The following is a 13,843-nucleotide window of genomic DNA, read 5'->3' on the forward strand; positions in this document are numbered from 1 at the left end:
AGAAAAACTATTTACTGTTGTATTGTTACCTTGAAAGGTGAAAATTGTCCCGAAGACATTTTGTCTGAATTTCAGCTCTTAGACAGACCCCTGAATAAACACAATGCAATTACTTTCACCATGAAAGGGATCCAAGATGACCAGGAATTATACCTGAAGACAGCACATAAAACAAGTCACTTTTCATGAAATCTTTATGAACACACACGCACACAGAAAACGTGGTTTAATGCATAATGTAAAACATCACACATGACATAGTCTGTAGGTGATCTCTGTTGTGCTAATAACACAATATCATCTGCATATAGCATCAAAGTGACATTTACGCCACCAATTTCAATACAGTTCAGATTTTTCAACACAATTACAACTCCAAAAACACAATTATCAGCTCCTCTTCTTTCTGCCACTCCCTGCCTGGCGGTCAGGTGGATACTTCAGAAACGTTCCTAACTCTTTCTTGAAATTTGCTTCGGATGCATTCCCATCTCATTCCCTTGAGATAGGACACATTCTGAAATTTTATATTTAAATACATGAATAAGTTATATGGAAGATAATATTATCTTAAATGATTCAAGTATTTGTTTAATCAATCACTTGAAAGGTTAATTTCACTGCTGTAACTTGGCATGTGAACATATGAACAGCATCAATACAAAATACTAGTATGACGAAAAGTGTAAACAATTTATATTTTCAACCGAAGGAATGGAAGTTTTCTTAAACATTTTCAAAGAAAATCCTCAATTGCAAGTTGATTATTTAATTAGACTATGAATTACCGGTAGGATGAATTAGACGATGCTTTACTGTCATATATTATTTGCTATGGTCATGATGAAAATGCTGCACTTGATAATTAACTTACCAGAGATGATTGAATACAACCTTGTATTCTTAAAAGAAAACTTGCCGTTTTGCCCATCAACATTCATTATTGACATCAATTAGTTTGACATTGCCCTGCAAAACAATGGAAGATTGTTGTTATTCTGTCAGATTTAGTTTTCTTTAGGGATTCTTGGAAATGATTATTTCAAATTAATAGAAGTTGAACTGATGTAGCAATTTTGCTACCAGGAGTCATAAATTGTAACAAAAGCCATTTTACATTAAATGTTAAGAAAACAAAATGGGTGGTGGTTCACAGGTCAAAGAACAAGTCTATTGTGGGAGGTCTCCCAACACCATTTGTTCCCAAACACAAGGAAGTATGGATCATGGAGTTCTGAAAACAATAATGAGCTCTCATAAGTATACAATATATTCTCTATTATCTACTCTCTCTCTTTGTCATTTGTACACTCATAAAACTCAGATAAATAACTTTTTTATAATTCATAAATGTTTACACTTAATCTCTTATAGGAACGCTTAGAAAATCTCTCATATAATGAATTTCTACATTGCCAGAAATAATCTATCATACCATGAATAATAAGACATTGAATAACATCTCTTACAACTCCAATCTACACTCAAAAAGACTTAAATGTACTCGTAAACAAACATCGCTGGCACACGCAACTTCTTGGAAACAGTGCATCTCTGACTCTCAATTCCAAAAAATGGAAGTCCTACTCTATTTGACCAAAGGGGTGACAGGTGGCCACAGCATATTGAAATGTAGGACATACACTGAAAATAACTCTGATTTAAAACACTACAAATATACACCTTCTCTCAAATATACTCGATAGATGATCTTAACAAGGGAACATGTACATAAAATGCTGATATCTAACAACACCTGTACTTTAAATAATAGACTCTTCCAAATCTCAGTATGTTTCACTGCACACATATTAGATTGCAAATAATGAAAAACCTACCCTTTGACAATAATAAAAAACATCATATTCAAATTCTACAGCTGACCAAATACCTGAAGAGTGTGTTTCCCAGCAATAAACATCTCTATATATCTATAAATGTATGACTTCTGTCCTCTCGCGTGCTATCTTGCATCCAGCTGTTTACGGCGAAAAACAATATGGCGCCAAGCAAGGAGTGCTCATTAAACTAAACATCTCCGGGAGAAATCATTGTCAATTTTTTCTCTTAAATGATCAACCTTAATATATAAATGAAAATAAAGACCAACTATTATCACCAAAAAAGACCAAACAATTATCACAAATATTCAAAACAGGTGGTAATGAAAGAGCATTATCATCTTTCTCTTAAACTTTGTGGTGGATATACTGGAAACAAGTGAAATGTTAAAAACGTGTTACCTTAGCCTTGTTCCTTTTATGTGATCCACAAAATTGCTGCCACCCAGTCTTCGAAGATGAGATTTCTGCAAATTCCATTAAAATAATCTTATTTCATAATTAAATGTTCCTTACATTAAAATGACTTCTGTTGTATGTAAGATTTTAACCTTTAAGAGACATGAATTATCATATCCCTTCCAAACAAGTGTAAGAATGAAAGTCTGTGGGTGCAGTTTTGTTAATTGTCCCATCAAAGAATCATTAGTGAAGTTACACTTTTTTGTAAATAAATAAAAGTTAAAACAAATTATATACAATTTCATCCTTAACAAAGACTTTCACCAGACATTTTAAAGTGAAAATTTTCGTTGCATTTCCTTACGCCATTCTCCACCACCCCCCCCCCCAATAATATACATATGTTGACAGGGTTCAGGGCGTGCTCAATGCATCATTTACTGATAGATCTATTCAAACGAACAAATGTTCATAATAATGGGATGCAATATAAAATGTTGATTAATCCTTTCCGATTTTGTATAGCTGCCCTTTGTATGGCTTTGGGGTGATGTTGATTTGTATGTACAATGTGAATTACACCCCCACCCCCACCCCTAAAGTGTATGAGTATGTACAGAATAAGAGACGGCCCACCCTGCATGTCATGTACATTATCTATGACGCCCTCTCCCCTTCCCATAATTTCTAAACATAGTGCGTGTGTACAAAAATGCTGACCCCTTAGCTCCCCTGAACAAAATGGGTGACACCCCACCCCACCCCACCCACCCTCCAACCCTTACAATCAACACCCCCACCCGCAGCCATATATTTAATTATGAACGGTTCCTTATATTGATGTACTTCATTGATTATTTGAAAATGTATATTTGCAAAATTCAAATCAGGTGATGGGTACGAAAGGAAATCTTATTCGATTATATAGTAAAATGCCAAATATATGCATGCAAATATATTGAAAAATAACAAAACAAGTTCATGGAAAACACGGGCTTCCACTAAATTTTGAGAAACATGTACTGTGACATACCGGTAACCTTGTGAGATAAAACATGAGCCCTAATTCGGAGTTTCTTGCTACTGCTAGATTTAAACGGCATTCCTACGTTTTCATTATACATGAAGGACATACTTACCAAATAAACACCAGCATGCCGTGAAGATGGTGAAAATAGAACGATATTGCGTTGAACTTCGCCAAAGTGAGCTGACAACGATCAGCTGCCTTTGCGCGCGCGATAATTGTGCGCATGTCCGGATATGGCCAAACGAGGCGATCGAAAGGTCAACATCTGGCTTGTGTTTGAAAGCAAATTGTCGGGAATTATACAATTTTCACAGTTTTGTGGGAAAATATCAAATGTAATGCAATTTGGATAACTGATGACTTTATACCTAAAACTGCGATTTACGTAATATTTCCGTCCGTTGATCGATGCACAATCAAATAATATATAAGATTATATCTGTCACTAGCTCGATCTTGATCTTTTATGAAAATAATGTTCCGAAATGATAGTTGCTAAGTTGGAATATGAATTATGTATCAAATTTGCCAAGGAAACAATTAGTTGACATTTTGTTGGTTCCTTACGTTGAAACAACGTTGACAACTAAACGAATCTCGACTAACTTTCTTTGGTCGCATGATAAACGTTGAATCAACGTTTATGAAAGGTTGATCAACCAAACAACCAAAATTCAACGTTGATTCAACGTTGATTCAACGTTGTGTGCCCGCTGGGCAAACAAGAAGAATTCTCACGAACAATCAACTGACAAGTTGTTCATGTATGGCCCACACGAGGTTATGCTACACCAAATCACAGAGGAGTTCAGTGCAGACTGAATCATCTCACAGCTGTGGTTGGGTGATTTTGTGTAGAACTTTAAGCTGTTTAAATGTACATCCATCCAGTGATTTAAGCTGACAATATTTTGTAAATACACTGAGAAACGCATCACCGGGATAAAACGTTCGATCTTCGTGATAAATGAAGAAAATAATTTGTCCCTGCTGACACTGAAATTGTGAATCAAGATAGAAACACAAGAAAAACAAAAAGCAGTCATTCGTCATTTGCGTCGAGAACAGTTACAGATCTTCGTCTCATCGATAAGATGACCCTCCTCATGGAAGCTGGGAGTATCTGAAGCGATATTCAGCCATATTCGTTGTAGAGCGACTTCCAACTCATGGACATTATTCGGTTAAGCCCCAGCAGAAAATCTCCTCCCCCCAGCTCAGCCCACACAACGGCGCCGGAAGCGGCCACGGCAGGACTGAATGTCATAACGCTTCACCCACTCCAAAGGGTCACCTACTTTACGCAGCAATCAGCGACGCCGGACTCTGACCCTTCCACCCGTGAAGGTCTGGGTTAGAATGTACCTTCAGTAACCCATGCTTGTCGTAAGCCTCGCTGGCTTGGTTGACACGTGCACATGTCATCGGTTCCCAATTGCGCAGATCGATGCTCATGCTGTTGATCACTGGATTGTCTGGTCCAGACTCGATTATTTACAGACCGCCGCCATATATCTGGAATATTGCTAAGTGCGGTGTAAAACTAAACTCACTCACTCACTCTGACCCTTCCATCCGCATGACTGAGATGAAATCGGGACTTGTCAGTAAAGAGAACATCTTCCCACCATCTAAGGATCCAACCACAGTACACGTTGTTGTCGGTGTTTCTGTGTCGGTATCGGACCAATATGATGAAATGCACTTATCGCGGGTCGGGGTCGTGGCACTTGGTTGTCCTGGGGGGTGATCGATAACGTGTTCTGCCAGTTTAGGCGCTGTGATAACCTAACGATTTATGAATTGGGACAATTAAACCTTCTGGCCACTTGACCTGTAGACAATCCGGTCTCAAGAAACCAAACAGCTGTTTTTCTCTCAACAGCTGATAAACGTGGCATTATATAAAGTCAACAATTTAGTGTGGTTCATACGAGCCCGTATGAAAATGTCCTGCGCTGCAGTTGTGACACGTAGTCGACCGGATCTGGGTAGGTCACGTGTTGACCCCTAAGTCTGATAACGGTTCCATAGTCTCGTGATGGTGCCTGACGATATGTGGGAAAACATGGCTACGGCAGAAGCCGAGTCACCTGTCTGTCCGCCTATGACATTGTTGCGTTGGGCTTCCGTCATGTTTCCATTTTTCACATATAATTGTTGTAACAGACAAATGGAAATTCATCGTTTTCATAGCCCAACAACTCATGTTGCACGTTTGTTTCATGTTGGTGTTTTTGGCAGACAAGCTCCCACGTGGTTGCGTTTTTGCTTTTTGATATATTTGACCGAACTTTATTCTACATATCACTCCCAATGGCCCAACTTTATTCTACATATCACTCCCAATGGCCCAACTTTATTCTACATATCACTCCCAATGGCCCAACTTTATTCTACATATCACTCCCAATGGCCCAACTTTATTCTACATATCACTCCCAATGGCCCAACTTTATTCTACATATCACTCCCAATGGCCCAACTTTATTCTACATATCACTCCCAATGGCCAACAAATCACTCCCGATACATGCTGACATGAGAAGTTATTCTACATATCACTCCCAATGGCCCAAATTTATTCTACATATCACTCCCAATGGCCAACAAATCACTCCCGATACATGCTGACATGAGAAGTTATTGTACATATCACTCCCAATGGCCCAACTTTATTCTACATGTCACTCCCAATGGCCAACAAATCACTCCCGATACATGCTGACATGAGAAGTTATTGTACATATCACTCCCGATGGCCCAACTTTATTCTACATGTCACTCCCAATGGCCAACAAATCACTCCCGATACATGCTGACATGAGAAGTTATTGTACATATCACTCCCAATGGCCCAACTTTATTCTACATATCACTCCCAATGGCCGAACAAATCACTCCCGATACATGCTGACATGAGAAGTTATTGTACATATCATTCCCAATGGCCCAACTTTATTCTACATATCAACTTTATTCTCCCAATGGCCGAACAAATCACTCCCGATACATGCTGACATGAGAAGTTATTGTACATATCACTCCCCCAATGGCCCAACTTTATTCTACATATCACTTCCATGGCCAACAAATCACTCCCGATACATGCTGACATGAGAAGTTATACATGCTGTACATATCACTCCCGATGGCCCAACTTTATTCTACATATCACTCCCAATGGCCGAACAAATCACTCCCGATACATGCTGACATGAGAAGTTATTGTACATATCATTCCCAATGGCCCAACTTTATTCTACATATCACTCCCAATGGCCCAACTTTATTCTAACAAATCAACTCCCGATACATGCTGACATGAGAAGTTATTGTACATATCATTCCCAATGGCCCAACTTTATTCTACATATCACTCCCAATGGCCAACAAATCACCCCGATACATGCTGACATGAGAAGTTATTGTACATATCACTCCCAATGGCCCAACTTTATTCTACATATCACTCCCAATGGCCGAACAACTCACTCCCGATACATGCTGACATGAGAAGTTATTGTACATATCATTCCCAATGGCCCAACTTTATTCTACATATCACTCCCAGTGGCCGAACAAATCACTCCCGATACATGCTGACATGAGAAGTTCATATGTGGTATCGATGTAAGACAGATATTACAATTGTTTCGCCTTTTGCGTCTCTTTTAATTTTGTTGTGCAAAGTCTTTCTTTTGAAACCCAAACCAGGCTATTTTCCCCCGACTGCCTCTAGTTTCACTAACATTTCCCAACATTGTCCAGACATTCTATGGAGTTTTCCGTGCATGCAGTGAAGGTATCACCATTACTACCTAGTTGTGAACGAACTCTCAAAACAAATATAACAAGCCTTGCTCTTAAAACGTTCGAGGCATCCTAAATTTCTGAACCTTATGAAATAACAGGTTTCATTTGAAAATCAGGGCGCATCTTGTCTGGAGACATTGTCAATTTGTGGAGACAGTGTGTGTGTGTGTGTGTGTGTGTGTGTGTGTGTGTGTGTGTGTGTGTGTGTGTGTGTGTGTGTGTGTGTGTGTGTGTGTGTGTGTGTGTGTGTGTGTGTGTGTGTGTGTGTGTGTGTGTGTGTGTGTGTGTGCGTGCGTGCGTGTGTGTCTGAGAGAGAGTGTAGGTGGGTTACACATGTGGCATGTCGTTTTGCTTCTTTCACTTGACTGTTGGAAACAGGAACCAAGATTGGTTTAAACATATGGTTATTTCCCCAAAGCAGAAACCTGGATAGGCAAACAAGCCTAGTGGCTTATATTAACGCCGCTCCAGTTCATTGTTCAAAATTAATAGCTGGATACATAAATGAAATAATTTGACAACAAAAGAATAATACCATAACAGATACATGTATATGACTGAGTAACAAATATGTTACAAATATAGAACCAAGAATGAAGGTGATTGTGTGATCATCGCCTAGCGACAACTGATATATTGACTAAAACCGACAGGGTAGAAACTGTAAGTGCCTATCACCTCTATAACTAGTACAGCCAGCATGTCTATAAATATTTTCAAAAACATATGTCTATGTACTTTTGAAATACTGGGACTGTAAAACAGCCGTCAGTCATAATTTATTCAACGGCAGTTGTTAGTAGCATTGATGAGATCAATAGCATCGATAACACAACCATAAGACAACTAGCATGTGAGCATCAGTGTAATCGAACTCTCCCTCAACAGTGATAGGCCTAATTGATGTAATAGCCGTGGACCTATGGAAACAATGAAGCATAAACACCACAAACAACGCGCTGCCATCAATACGTATGTGAGGCAACAGGACATGAGATCTGTCGGTCGTTCTGTGGTCAGTACTGACATAGATATTTCACAATTACAAGTCAGACCGTGTGAATGACAAAATATATTGACAAGACATAACTCAAATTGTCGCTGTAACTTGTCATTCGACAAATGATGTTGTTTTTCGAGGCAAACCTTTTCACTTCGTGATTTAAAAGTTTGTGGCTGATGAAAACGATGACACTGTCCCTTAAAGCCTCCTCTCAACCACGATGTTATGTGCCTTTAGCAAACAGAAGCCGACAGACTAGATGACAGCATTAATGATGTATGCACCGTACTTCTTCATCACAAGAAGAATCCCAACAGACGAAGGAACATGTCAATGGAGGGTTCTGTCTTTACGATGATAATGATTATTCTACAAATATCAAAATATATGTTTGGTTCTAGCGATGCCATTTGTGTCGGTGTTGTGTACTTACTTCCACAGGGGAAAGCGTGCATCGAGTGCCATGTTTCAATTATTCTCCAAATGAACTGTTAACTCATTCTGACAATGTAATCATGGTGGGCGATTGTAATACATTAACTTTACAAACTTGATGAGTGTATACTGAAAGAAATGCACTTAAATCACTTAAATATCCATGGTTATTTAGGTGCAGTGACGCTTTGGCGATAACACAAAAATGACTGAAGTACTTGCAACAATAAGGATGAGAATCTATGGGTGTTGTCTTGTTTCTACATATTTATTCATTTTATTTTGTTTATGCAGTTTACCGCGTTGGACAAGAGGAAGGCAATTGGTAATTAGTTGATGATGATAATTGACAAATTGGAAACGCAGATAAACATACAAACTCCCGTCATGAGTCACATTCTTGTCTGGATATATGACTATTTCCAGGTGTAACAAATAATCAAGGTTACTAATGTTTCTTAAGTAAAAAACATCTACTCGTCCCAGGGAGACTTTAAAGGGACGTTACTTTGTGGCTGAGTACTTCTTGCTTCCATTATGTGAAGTTGCGGTAAAGGTCCGTATACCGCAGTCCTTGTATGTCGAATCATAATAGATCATAGAAGTTGTTATCAATAAAGCACCTTCCCTTCATTCTTACTCGCCAACCTCTGATTAAAATGACAATCAAACATATCAAGGATCTTGAGACATTTTCTCACCGAGAATCCCCATGGTTGTGAAACAGAAAATCATGAATACATAATGACAGCCACACAGTAAACTCCACATTAAAGGGCTCTTTAAAAACCTTCGGCGCACTGAGACAAACCACAAAGGAACTGCTACTCTGTGCATCAGCAGTTTGCAGAGAGCTGGTTACCATAAGTGATTTTTACATTAGCAGCACTCGGTGGCTGTCAAGTCAGTGTTACTAAACAAAACGATACAGGTGTTCATACGACCAAGCTTTCAGTCCTCCGACAAGTGTTGTATTGTTGGCAGACTGTTACGTAAATTGGGAACACATCAGAAAGTATCTGGCAGAAGTTGTGGGAATTTCTAGACTGCTTGGTCAATATCGGGACTACCAGGATTTGTTTGGAAATTAGATGTAACTTTTAGAAGCTACATGTTTTTGAGATCTGCGACACAAGTTTAACATTGTGATCTTGGGCAGTGGAAGGAGCGAGGGACTGAACGTTGTGGAGTACAAACACATAATGTCATCATATGTGAGAGACATTTGCTGAACATACGATGTTCCTGCTGTCAGTTGTTCTAACTACTATGTTACAAGCCAGGTTCGTTACCGTATCTCTATGTAGTGCAGCTCCACCCCAGATAATTGCCCACATTGTTGAAGTATTGATATATCAATACCTAGGTGCTGTATTACACGATCAAATAATCATGTCTTTCAAAAACTGTTTTCTTTCATAAAATTACATCAAATAGTTCCTCTAAGCGTTTCTAGCAAATGTGTCTTTCGAATTAATCATGGAATTGAGCAAGACTAAGGAAAAACAGATTGTGTGTATTTACAATAATACACTTTTCTGACCGAATAGTTACGAGCTCAGATAAACTCTAGATGATGATTGTTTCGAGTAACACATTTTGTTTGTTGGATTTCAGTTTGGCCTGCAATCCATACTTCTGTACAGGAAGAGCAGAGGGTGAATACTTTTGTGACCCTGCTGATAGCGCTTCCTACTATCGCTGTGTTTTTAACAAACCCTTTCACTTCACTTGCGGTCCTGGTACTGTATATGATGGCAGTATATGTAACTGGCCTGACCAAGCATGCATTAAAAACCCTGTGCCCGATCCAGTACCCGGCGAGGTTGTAGGTGGAGTCTGTGTCCCCACTGCTACTAGTATCGAAACCACTGTTGCAATCGGAACTACATAACCGACCGGAAGTGCTGGTAATATCGATACTACTGTTGCAATCGGAACTACACAAACGACCGGAAGTGCTGGTAATACCGAAACCACTGTTGCCATCGAAACTACACAAACGACCGGAAGTGCTGGTAATACCGAAACCACTGTTGCCATCGAAACTACACAAACGACCGGAAGTGCTGGTAATACCGAAACCACTGTTGCCGTCGAAACTACAGAAGCGACCAGAAGTGCAAGTAGCGTGAGAACTACAGTAATGCCATCAATCACTGTAAGTAGGTGATTTATTAGATCGATTGTTAATTGTAATCACATAACACCTCACACCTCACACCTCACATCTTCTATAAATGCGTACCCGTGAAAATCCGGATTAGAATTGATCTTCAGTAACCCATGCTTGTCGTAAAAGGCGACTAACGGGATCGGGTGGTCAGGCTCGCTGACTTGGTTGACACATGTCATCGTATCCCAGACTCGATTATTCACAGACCGCCGCCATTTAGCTGGAATATTGCTTAAAGCGCGAAGGCTGGAACATATCATGATGGTCAGAGCAGTGATGTTTTTTTGATATTCTAATACGTGGCATCATATTAGAATGTCTTAAAATACACTCAATAGCCTTGCCTTTAATTTATCCCAAAAGGAGCTGAATTCGACGTTCTGGTGATTTCGACGATTGCATAGCTCGCGCTATATCGGGGGAGTACGTGGCGACCGGAGTGCAGAAGCAATTTCATCGGTAGGGCAGATGACCAGCGGCTGTCGTGAGAACTTTTATTGACGATTGAAATCCGGAAGTTAAGTTATATAAAAAGCAAACAAACATCAAAATTATTTACCCGTGATCGTTAATACTACTTCAGATGCAACTGCCTATATAACAAGAAATAGCAAGCGAATATTCAGTAAGATCAGTCGTCTGCTTGTGACAGGCAATATATGAATAGGAAGGCACGTTATCAAAACACTCCCTCGCAGTGCGGAGCGAAAAGTATGGCTCATCGTCGAAAACCCATACAAAATCCCCGTATGTTGAGAGCGACAATGGTTTCGCCAATAGGATGTCATCAACGCTATTTTTGTAGGAAAGACTTGATCTTTTTGTGTGAACTAGATGAACATATCCTTTATCACTCAAGGTTAGTAAAATAAAACCTTTAAATGATATTAAAGATTAGAATTACGTTTTTGTCTTACATGGTCGAAAACCCCTGTCACCGGGCTATCATCTGTTACCTCTTTAATACGTGAATAGTGTATTGCTACCACTGCCGCGAACTAGCCTGAGTGGCTTGTGCGAATAAAGAAATTGATAATGGTTGATCAGCGTTTAGTGAAAGAGGGGGGTTCTAACTTCAGGGATAGAGATACTGCTAAGAATGAGCACTCTATGAGTACTCGATCAGGTTCATGGTTATCAATAGCTTGTGTAGCATCGCTCCCACTCATCATTTACTACCCGTGAAGGTCCGGGTTAGAATATTGATCTTCAGTAACCCATGCTTGTCGTAAGAGGCGACTAACGGTATCGGGTGGTCAAGCTCGCTGACTTGGTCGACACATGTCATTGGTTCCCAATTGCGCAGATCGATGCTCATGCTGTTGATCACTGGATTGTCTGGTCCAGACTCGATTATTTACAGACCGCCGCCATATATCTGGAATATTGCTGAGTGCGGTGTAAAACTAAACTCACTCACTCACTCACTCTGGCCCTTCCATCCGCATGACTGAGATGAAATCGGGACTTGTCAGTAAAGAGAACATCTTCCCACCTTCTAAGGATCCAACCACAGTACACGTTGTTGTCGGTGTCTCTGTGTCGGTATCGGACCAATATGATGAAATGCACTTATCGTGGGTCGGGATCGTGGCACGTGGTTGTCCTGGGGATGGTCGATAACGTGTTCTGCCAGTTTAGGCGCTGTGATAACCTAACGATTTATGAATTGGGACAATTAAACCTTCTGGCCACTTGTCCTGTAGACATACCGGTTTCAAGAAACCAAACAGCTGTTTCTCTCTCAACAGCTGATAAACGTGGCATTATATAAAGTCAACAATTTAGTGTGGTTCATACGAGTCCGTATGAAAATGTCCTGCGCTGCAGTTGTGACACGTAGTCGACCGGATCTGGGTAGGTCACGTGTTGACCCCTGAGTCTGGTAACGGTTCCATAGTCTCGTGATGGTGCCTGACGATATGTGGGAAAACATGGCTACGGCAGAAGCCGAGTCACCTGTCTGTCCGCCTATGGCATTGTTGCGTTGGGCTTCCGTCATGTTTCCATTTTTCACATATAATTGTTGTAACAGACAAATGGAAATTCATCGTTTTCATAGCCCAACAACTCATGTTGCACGTTTGTTTCATGTTGGTGTTTTTGGCAGACAAGCTCCCACGTGGTTGCGTTTTTGCTTTTTGATATATTTGGCCGAACTTTATTCTACATATCACTCCCAATGGCCCAACTTTATTCTACATATCACCCCCAATGGCCGAACTTTATTCTACATATCACTCCCAATGGCCCAACTTTATTCTACATATCACTCCCAATGGCCCAACTTTTTCTACATATCACCCCAATGGCCCAACTTTTTTCTACATATCACTCCCAATGGCCCAACTTTATTCTACATATCTACCCAACTTTATCACATATCACCCCATGGCCCAACTTTATTCTACATATCACTCCCAATGGCCCAACTTTATTTTCTACATATCAACTCCCTCCCAATGGCCCAACTTTATTCTACATATCACTCCCAATGGCCCAACTTTATTCTTCTAATGGCCCAATTCATATCACTCCCAATGGCCTAACTTTATTCTACATATCACTCCCAATGGCCCAACTTTATTCTACATATCACTCCCAATGGCCCAACTTTATTCGACATATCACTCCCAATGGCCCAACTTTATTCTACATATCTCTCCCAATGGCCCAACTTTATTCTACATATCACTCCCAATGGTCCAACTTTATTCTACATATCACTCCCAATGGCACAAATTTATTCTACATATCACTCCCAATGGCCGAACAAATCACTCTCGATACATGCTGACATGAGAAGTTATTCGACATATCACTCCCGATTCATGTTGACATGAGAAGTTTTTCTACATATCACTCCTAATGGCCAACAAATCACTCCCGATACATGCTGACATGAGAAGTTCATATGTGGTATCGATGTAAGACAGATATTACAATTGTTTCGCCTTTTGCGTTTCTTTTAATTTTGTTGTGCAAAGTCTTTCTTTTGAAACCAAAACCAGGCTATTTTCCCCCGACTGCCTCTAGTTTCACTAACATTTCCCAACATTGTCCAGACATTCTATGGAGTTTTCCGTGCATGCAGTGAAAGTATCACTATTACTACCTAGTTGTGAACGAACTCTCAAAAC

Source organism: Haliotis rubra, unplaced genomic scaffold (assembly GCF_003918875.1).
Source record: "Haliotis rubra isolate DU_JTF1 unplaced genomic scaffold, ASM391887v1 Scf128, whole genome shotgun sequence".
NCBI classification, from domain to species: Eukaryota; Metazoa; Mollusca; class Gastropoda; order Lepetellida; family Haliotidae; genus Haliotis; species Haliotis rubra.